General features: G+C 42.4%; 1 pseudogene; it reads left to right on the forward strand.

Annotated features, from left to right (window-relative positions):
* Positions 1-3,908: 3,908 nt before the first annotated feature.
* On the forward strand, positions 3,909-4,335 carry LOC122426786 (annotated as a pseudogene).
* Positions 4,336-7,552: the final 3,217 nt, after the last annotated feature.

The raw sequence follows: 7,552 nt of genomic DNA on the forward strand, positions 1-7,552 counted from the left end.
GGAGAAGGGGACGACAGAGGATGAGATGGTTGGATGGCATCACCGACTCAATGGACATGGGTTTGGGTGAACTACGGGAGTTGGTGATGGACAGGGAGGCCTGGCGTGCTGTGGTTCATGGAGTCACAGAAGGTTGGACACGACAGTGACTGAACTGAACTGACTGACTGACCCAGGAAACTGACAACTCAGAAAACAAAGCAGCCATGCTGCAAATGAGGGGTGCAGTTGGTAAAGAGAAGAGGATGCCAGGGAAGGAGCAGTGCTTACAAGAGAGGCAGCTGAAGGCAGAAGGAAGGCAGGAACCTCATTTTGTAGGGCAGATGTTCAGATAGGTTGAAAGGACCATTGAATAAATCCCTCAGTCTTTCAAAAGCTATAACCAACAAAGAACTGGTGTGCAGAGCATGGATGCTGAGTTAGGCAGAATGCATTAGGCCAAGTGGATCTATAACTATTGTGAATAGAGGACCTGGCAGATTCAGTAAGACCTTACAGGGCTACAGTTTGGGGGAAGTTGGCAAGCCCCAGTCTCTGCAGGACGGAAAGTCCTCTCCAACCTCCACCGAATCACAGGTGCACCTCTTATCCTATTTTTTCACCCTGAAAGTCACCAAGGATACCGCCAGTTTTGGCCACCCACAGGCAGGCATGCCATGGCAGCCTCAACCAGCCTCACAAAAATCAGAAGACTCGTGAGCCTGACATTGCAGAATTTATACCGGGAGGCTCCCATTTTCAAAGCTGCTGCCTATCCTCTTCCACTTTAAACAACAAACTCGTGTATGATGTTCTATTTTTTGGTTTGAAAATGCTCCAGCTGAGTACTTGCATGGTTACCATGGCAACTATCAGGTAGCATCGTCTTGTGCCTGAAGCTGAGACTGCCAGCAAGAAAGCCAATACAGTAGTATATTGTTTCTTCCTGGACTAATCTTTTAAACTGTAGCCTGTAGAGTTCCCATAATATATTCAATCAGAAGCTTGAGTGGTTTATTGAATTTAATGTGGCATGGCTCTCCTCTGTCGGTGCAATCCATTCAGTAGCGGGCCTTTATTTTGCATTTTCTCCTTGGCAGTGAAAAGTGCAGAGCCTACTGTGGTGCAGGTTTTGTGATTTTGGAGATTTTAAGAAAGAAAATGGATTTGTACACACAAACAGACACTGTCTTTTTAATCTCACACTAGTTGAAGAATTATTCATCTTATTTTGACTGGACCCAGGTGGGCTATTTGCCAAACATCTGATTTCTAGATATTGTATATATCACCAGGGGAGAGCTAAAATATTTCTGTGATTGGTGAACCCTCTAAGGAGACAAGAAGTAAAAGTCAGCTGGTTCAGTCAAACAGTGGCTGGTCAATTCCAAGTCCTCCAGGGTGTACCCTCCATCTGTGTCCTAAGAGAGAGACCATGTTCCCCACCTCCCCACCCCAGCCTCCTGGGTGAGAGAGAGGCGAGGTAAACAGAGGGTGTGGCCACGCTTACTGAGAAAGGCCCAGCATAGTAGGACATCATGAATGGAAGTGCTCTTTGGGGTCAAAACAGTGAGAGGCTCCATTGTTCCAGAAGCTTGAAGAGCAGATGAGAGACTAGACTAGAAGATTTAATGAATTGCTGTGCACTTGTGCTCAGACCTTTAAACGTCTGAGAGAAGTGTGTGTAAACACTGGAATCCCTTTTTGTGTTATGCTTCTTCGAGTGTGAAACTGCTCAGGATGGGATTGGACTGAATGGACATAGCTTGGTACATATTACAATTTTTTAATTGAAATTTTAAATGTTTATAATAATTTAATACTGTTATCAAATTGCTGGGCTTAGTCACTCAGTTGTATCTGACCCTTTGTGACCCCATGGACTGTACCCCACCAGGCTTCTCTGTCCATGGGGATTCTCCAGGCAAGAATACTGGAGTGGGTTGCCATTCCCTTCTCCAACCCAAGAGATCTTCCCGACCCAGGAATCGAACCTGCGTCTCCTGCTTTGCAGGCAGATTCTTTACCGTCTGAGCCACCTGGGGAGCCCATCAAACTACTGACTAGTTATAAAATCTTAATATTAGGATTTCATTCAGTGGATGTTAACTGAACACCCCCACAGTTTTAATTTTTTTTAATTGAGAGGCACAAACACTTCCATCATTGATCCAAGCATGAACCTTTTTGGTAGTTTATTATTTACTTACTTACTAATAACTTAGGAATTCCTGTGCACCCATCAGCCTCTAGTCACAGTTCTAGATGTTGTGGGAAGTACCGAGATGAAGGAAACAGGTCACACCTTTCAAGATGTGAAATTTGATGTGATAGGTGTGATAATTTGGTGTGATAGGCTGATAGCGGTTTCCAAGTGAAATCACTCAGTCGTCTCTGACTCTTTGCAACCCCATGGACTGTAGCCTACCAGGCTCCTCAATCCATGGCATTTTCCAGGCAACAATACTGGAGTATGTTGCCATTTCCTTCTCCTACTCCTAGTAACCTGTGACTATCATTTCATTCAGGAAAAAAAAAAAAAAGTCTTTGCAAATATGAGTACAATAAGGATCTAAAAATGAGTAGATAACTGAATTCTCTATTGTTGTTGCTATTCAGTCTCTAAGTCGTGTCCAAGTCTTTGCGACTCCATGGACTACAGTACACCTGTCTCCCTGTCTTCCACTGTCTCACGGAATTTGCTCAAATTCATTTCCATTGAGTCAGTGATGCTGTCTAACCATCTATCCTCTGCCGCCCTCTTCTCCTTTTGCCTTCAGTCTTTCCCAGCATCAGGGTGTTTTCCAACGAGTCAGACATTCTCATCAGGTAGTCAAAGTACTGGAGCATCAGCATCAGTCCTTCCAATGAATATTCAGGACTGATCTTCTTTGGGGTTGACTGGTTTGATCTCCTTGCAGTCCAAGGGACTCTCAAGAGTCTTCTCCAGCACCACAATTCCAAACCATCAATTCTTCAGCACTCAGCTTATTTTATGGTCCAAATCTCACACCCGTACATGACTACTGGAAAAACCATAGCTTTGACTATACAGACCTTTGTCAGCAAAGTGATATCTCTGCTTTTTAACATGCAAAGTTTGTCATAGTTTTTCTTCCAAGGAGCAAGCATCTTTTAATTTCATGGCTGCTGTGCCTAGCCCAAGAAAATAAAGTCTGTCACTGTTTCCACTAGAATTCTCTGAGTGGACCCTAAATATCATCAGAGAGAGATGGAGCTTTGTCTCACCCAAACAGAAGATAAGGCAATGTGAAGACAGAGGCAGAAATTTGAGTGATGTGAATACAAACCCAATGAACACCAAGAAATTCCAGCAGACATCAGAGGTTGGAAGAGGCATGGAGAAAATTCTCCTCTAGAACCTCCGGCAGAAGTATTGCCCTACTGCTACCTTGGATTCAGTCTTCTGGGCTCCAGAATTGTGGGAGAATACATTTTTGTTGTTTCAAACCAGCATGGTTGTGATAATCTGTTACAGCAGCTACAGGAAACTAATACATGTGCATTATATCTTTAGTTCTCCAAACAATACTATGGGGCAGGGACCATAATCACCTCCATTTCATATATGAGGTGACTGAGTCTCAATGTGTTAGAAAACCATCCCAAAGTCTTAGATCGAATTAGGGACATTCAAGAGATTCAAACACTAAACACTGAAAAATACATCAACTCACACCTTAGGTAATGAAAACATACTCACACAATCTGATCTCTAAAGTACAGATCATCTATGTGTGCTGAAATCAAGGCTGCTCCTTTCTAGACTTTCTAATAGAAAAACTCTGAATAGTTTACCAGAAGCCTCACTTTTCTCTTCCCTTTGGGCCTTTATACTGGTACTCTAAGCCATACTGCATCTACCCAATAAGAAAATTGCTGCATTTTATCTCTTTCTGGTATTCAAGATGTCAAAGTAGGGACATGGTAAGTTCTCTGGTGCAAAACTCCAGATTTCCTTGTCTCTTCCAGTTGGAGCCGTGACCAACCACTCTGGCAACACAGGAGCCAAAAATTTGTGTATCATCTCTGTGAAAGGGAGCAAGGGATGACTAAATAGACTTCCTGCAGCTGGTGTGGGTGACATGGGGATGGCCACAGTGAATAAAGGCAAACCAGAGCTCAGAAAGAAGGTACATCCAGCAGTGGTAATTCAACAATGAAAGTCATACCGGAGAAAAGATAGTGTGTTTCTTTATTTTGAAGATAACACAGGAATTATACATAGTAAACAATAAGGGAGAGATGAAAGGTTCTGCCATCACAGGACCAGATGCAAAGGAGTGTGCAGACTTGTGGCCCAAGATTGCATCCAGCACTGACAGCATTGCATGATTCTTCAGTGTATTTGTAAAAAAAAAAAAAAAAAAAGAATTAAAATTAAAAATGATTTGCTCCCTGCCTGCATCCAACTGAAAAGACAAGAAAAGAAAATAGCTTTGTTTGCCTAACACAAAAATGTGTAAAATACCTTCAGGAAACATGGAGTCAACCAGCAAAGCTGTTTATATCAGAGTCACAGAGAGGAAAGCAGAACTTTGTTCCAAGCCCAAAGACTGCAGAGAACAAGGGAAATCAGACCTGGACTTCATCCAGTCAGAAGCTGGTGGAGATGACTAGGAAAGAATATTTAGATTAGTGACCAGGGGTCATGGGTGACTTTGAACCTACGGGGTTTGGGTGAGGATAATGGTAGCTGAGGGACTTAAGGAAGAACTGGGAGGTGTGGAAACGGAAGCAGCTGAGATAAGCTTCTCCCTGGAGATGCCTGGCAGCAGAAGAAAGAGGACGGAATGAGGGTGAGGGGGCAAGTGGGTGGGTGGGCATCAGAGGGTCAAGCCTCTCCTCTGCAGGAGAGAACTGGTGAGGGAGGGCCCAAAAGAGACCGGAAAGGAAGACACTGATTACTTTTAGCCCAGGGTGTAAGCCAAGTCTAGCAAGACCTAGATTCCAAAGCACATGGATCAAAATCAGCTCAGAAATTCTCAGAGTGTTCCAGGGCAGCACTCGAGGGCCCTGCAGGAGGCCTAAAGTCAGATTTCAGAAACACTAATGCTCTGATGATGTCTGTTCTTTAGTTTCTGCATGAGTCAATACCTTCATTCAAAAAATATTTAACTAATATTTAAAGTAGCTAAAACAGAAATCATGCATTTCCTTCTCACCCTGGCACAGAGGCTGTGTGTAATAAACATGAGCTGAAGGAAGGAGTGGTGTCTAATAGCACAATTCTGCCACATATGTGAGCTCTGTGACCTTGGGCAAGTTACCCAGGCCGCTTCCCTGATCTCCAAAGTGCAGACAGTAATATCTCAGTCACAGAGTACTCACAAGCACCAGTGGAGGTAATGGTGTGAAGCATGTAGCTGAACAGCCTGCAGCTCATACATGAAGGTCTTCTCAAGCTGTCGAGACCATGTCGTGAGAAGCTCTGCAGCAGAGTGGTCAGGGCAGAAACTGTGAGGCAAGCACACCTGACCTCCATCCAGTTCAGCAGCTCACTGGCTACATGATCATGGACCATTGACTTCACCTCCATAAAGATGGTCTTTCACTGATAAAATGTGGATAATAATATTCACGTGTTTAGGGGTATTGTGAGGAGTGAATGAGATATCACATGGAGATCTGGCCTCTCTCTCCTTTGACATAAATATGCAAATTTTAATGCAATGTTTCACTTTTAAATGGAAAAAGAAAATGAACTCTCCAGCAAAAGCTGTTTGGATGTGTTCTCTTATTTTTTAAATAAACATTGCTCTGATTTCTTTCTTTAGTTTAAAAGATAAATATTAATAGATCCGTACCCATAAATTTCATATCATCCCTTTCTAGATGAAAAAGCATTCCCAGTCTCTCTATTCTGAATGAGGTAGAACTTGACAAATTCACATGTATCTGTGACAACATAAAACTCCATAATGTTCCTTAGTCTAGTCTCTCTCTGGTTGGTTTCAGCAGCTCCAGGTGTGTAAAATGAAAAAGGTTCACACTTTCTCTACCCCAGATGATGTGAGATGAATTGGAAGGATAGCAAGTAAGACTTGAGAAGATTTGAGAATGTACCTTCTCACAGTTCACACAGCCCCCGAGTGTCAATCCATAATTTAATTTCTAGCTGCTTATTGAAGACATGAAAATGAAAATATAACAATTAGATCTGACACTTCAGGGTCTAAAATCCCACGAGATTCTGCTTGATTAGAAATGGTCCGTGCAGAAACTTTCAAAACATGAAATTAGTTTGACTATATTACAAACTCTTCTCACACATACTAATAACAGACAAATGAACTTGATACCAGATCACAGAGATAGTTGTAGCAAGCATGCTGATTCAATGTTCTGAGTAATAAACTGGAAACAGCCATGTGTCCTAACCACCACCCCATGCACATGTACAGTGCATAGTGACTGAGTGTTCACGAGACTTGGAAATGTTTAAAATAAGATCCCTGACATATAGAAGCTCAGGGCTCAGTGGGGAAGAAAAATTCATAAGGATTCAATTTACGTGTTAAATAGAGGGGTCATGGGTGATTGGAATACACAGTTTATGTAGAATGAAGATCTTAAGCTGAATTCACTGTTTTGCAAAATATTTAATTATTTGGCTCTTAATTCACTAGCTACAGATTGAAAATAATGGTTGATGGAGATCAATTTTTAGCAAAATTGTTGTGTTTTTCAGCCGCCAAATCATGTCTTACTCTTTGTGACCCCATGGACTGCAGCACACCAGGCTCCCCTGTCCTCCACTCACTGTCCCCTAAGTTTGCTCAAATTCATGTCCATTGAGTCAGTTATGCTATGTAACCACCTGATCCTCTTCCATCCCAGTCTTCTTTTGCCTTCAATCTTTCCCAGTATCAGTGTCTTTTCCAGTGAGTCAGCTCTTCACATCAGGTGGCCAAAGGATTGGAGCTTCAGCTTCAGCATCAGTCCTTCCACTGACTATTCAGGGTTGATTTCTATTAAGATTGACTTGTTTGATCTCCTTGCTGACCAAGGGACTCTCAAGAGTCTTCTCCAGCACCACAGTTCAAAAGCATCAATTCTTCGGCACTCAGCCTTCTTTATGGTCCAATTCTCACTCTTGTATATCACTACTGGAAAAACCTATACGGATCCTTGTTGGCAAAGTGATGTCTCTGCTTTTCAATACGCTGTCTAGGTTTGTCATAGCTTTCCAAGGAGCAAGCATCTTTTAATTTAATGGCTGTAGTCACCATCCACAGTGATTTTGGAGTCCAAGAAAATGAAACCTGTCACTAGTTCCACTTTTTCTCTATTTGTTTAAAGTGGTGGCACTGGATGCCATAATCTTAGTTTTTTGAATGTTGAGTTTTAAATCCGCTTTTTCACTCTCCTCTTTCATCCTCCTCAAAAGGCTCTTTAGTTCCTCTTTGCCTTTTGCTACTAGAGTGCTATCATCTGTATATCTGAGGTCGATGTTACTTCTCCTGGCCATTTTGACTCCAGCTTGTGTTTTATCCAGCCTGGCATTTCACATTTAGCAAAACAGTAAGCCCTAATTCTGCATTCTTCTTTT

The sequence above is a fragment of the Cervus canadensis genome, chromosome 24, assembly GCF_019320065.1.
Source record: "Cervus canadensis isolate Bull #8, Minnesota chromosome 24, ASM1932006v1, whole genome shotgun sequence".
NCBI classification, from domain to species: Eukaryota; Metazoa; Chordata; class Mammalia; order Artiodactyla; family Cervidae; genus Cervus; species Cervus canadensis.